A 2487-nucleotide genomic window follows, 5' to 3' on the forward strand; every position below is an offset into this window, starting at 1 on the left:
GTATTATCAAATTAAATGCTTGCTTAACACACCTTGAGAATAGAGGACAGGGATTTTTGTAAGATGTAAATGTGGCTGTTACGCTCTATTGCAATGTTTCTGTGGCTCCCTACCACTTTAAGATAACATCCACATTCCCAGCATAGAAATTAGGGTAAGCAGGACCACATCATGCCAGACCACTAAACATGCTAACTCTTTCATCTGGAATGCCTCCTGCATGCTCTTTCTCTCAGATGCCTCCCGCTCAGGCCTTCTTCTGGCCTTTGCCTGCTCCAGGTCTCAGTGTCACACCCAGTCTTTCCTGAACAGTCACCAGCAAGACAGGGTTGGATGCCCTCCTATGTGCTAGTCTACAAATTCACCCACTGAAGATAGAGGTTCTATTTCCTTTCTTACATTCCTAGGGTCTAGCATGGTACTGATACATAGCCCATGACTAATAAAGGCTTATCCAATCAACCAATAAGCAATGTGATCTCTATTATCAAAAAAGTGGCATAAGACAAAATTAGATCATATACTTCTTCTAGATACCCAGTCAAATGCCATCCATAGCACTCCACTCTCCATCTGTATTTTCCTTTCAAAATGTGTGTAATTTAGTCCACAAATATTGTTTGAATGTCTGCTACTTTCCAGGTGCTGTTCTAGGCCTTTGGGATATACACTGGAGAACAAAACAAAGATCCCAGGCCTACTGAACTTATATTCTCACAAGGAGACTGACAATAAACATCAGAGTAAGTAATTGTAGGTGTTAGGTGACAATTACTATGGAGGAAGAAGTTGAGTCAGATAAGGGGTATCAGAAATGTGGGAGAATAGGGGGCAGGCTGCAATTTTAAATAAAGGCATTGGGTAGGCCTCATTGAGAGGATAATACTTGAGTAAGTGTTGGAGCAGAAAAAGCAAGCAATTGTTGTCCACATGGACGTGCAGGGAACAAACCCTAGGCAGACATCAGATAATGCAAAGGCCAGATTGAAAGTAAGAGCTTGCTTAGCTTATTCCAGGAATAGCCTCGAGGCCAGAGTGGTTGGAGCAGAGCAAATGAAAAGGGCCGAGGGGAAGGTAAGGCAGAGAGGAAAGGGTAGAGGTGGGCATGCTGTGGAAGGGGTGCAGGGCCTAAGTTCTACTTCAAGTGAAATGGAGAACCACACAGGGTCCTGAAAGAGGAATGACATGATTTGGCTTACATTTTTAATATAAACTCTAATTAGAGAACAAACTCTATTTTAGTAAACAAGAAAATGGTCTTTCTTAATTGGTAGCTTCCTCTTTCTAGTACAGTCAATTCTGTGCCCTGGTGAGAGTTTCATCCTATATGTCTGAAACACATTCAGCATTTCCCAGCCACATTACCATGGCAAGCGGGAACATTATGATCTGTGGGTAGGATTTTCCCAAAATTCACAGCCAAGTTGATTTTTAGGGCACTGTCTTAAGATAGAACATAGAAAAATATGTAATTTTAATCATGATTTTAAAATGTCATCTCTAAATAAGTAGTGGTAAGAGTTCTTTTATAAGGGGCACAAGATTCATGATGTGGTCCAAGAATTTATAATTACAGCCATTAATTATCCTGAAAAATGTTATAGCATCATGCTCACATCAGCAGCACATTTACTAAAATTGGAACAATACAGAGAATATTAGCATGGCCCCTGTGCAAGGATGACATGCAGATTCGTGAAGCGTTCCATATTTTTTTGTGTTTATAATAGCATACTAAGTGAGTTAAGTTAGACTCTTAGATAGTAAGGAAGTTACTCTTGAACCTTTGGTAATCATGAATCTAAAGACTGCAATGGCAATAAGTACATACCTATGGATAATCACCCTAAATGTAAATGGTCTGAATGCACCAGTCAAAAGGCATAGTCACTGAATGGATAAAAAACAAGTCTCATCTATATGCTACCCACAAGAGACTCACTTTAAACCCAAAGACATACACAGACTAAAAGGGAAGGGATGCAAAAAGATATTTCATGCAACTAATAGGGAGTAAAAAGCAGGAGTTGCAGTACTTGTATCAGACAAAATAGATTTCAAAACAAAGAAAGTCACAAAAGATAAAGAAGGACATTACATAATGATAAAAGGGTCAATCCAACAAGAAGATATAACCATTATAAATACCTATGCACCCAACACAAGAGCACCTACATATGTGAAACAAATACTAACAGAATTAAAAGGGGGAAATAGAATGCAATGCATTCATTCTAGGAGACTTCAACACTCACTCACTGGACAGATCAATCAGACAGAAAATAAGTAAGGACACAGAGGCACTGAACAACACATTACAACAGATGGACCTAACAGACATCTACAGAACTCTACACCCAAAAGCAGCAGAATACACATTCTTCTCAAGTGCACATGGAACATTTTCAAGAATAGATCATATACTAAGCCACAAAAAAGAGCCTCGGTAAATTTAAAAAGATTAAAATTGTACCAACAGTTTCTCAA

At 39.0% G+C, this 2487-nt stretch overlaps 1 non-coding gene across 1 annotated transcript; it reads left to right on the forward strand.

The window, feature by feature from the left end:
- Positions 1-1608: 1608 nt before the first annotated feature.
- On the forward strand, positions 1609-1715 carry LOC140844121 (U6 spliceosomal RNA). Its single transcript, XR_012122373.1, has one exon. It is a non-coding gene; the product is annotated as a U6 spliceosomal RNA (small nuclear RNA).
- Positions 1716-2487: the final 772 nt, after the last annotated feature.

The sequence above is a fragment of the Manis javanica genome, chromosome 10, assembly GCF_040802235.1.
Source record: "Manis javanica isolate MJ-LG chromosome 10, MJ_LKY, whole genome shotgun sequence".
NCBI lineage: Eukaryota > Metazoa > Chordata > Mammalia > Pholidota > Manidae > Manis > Manis javanica.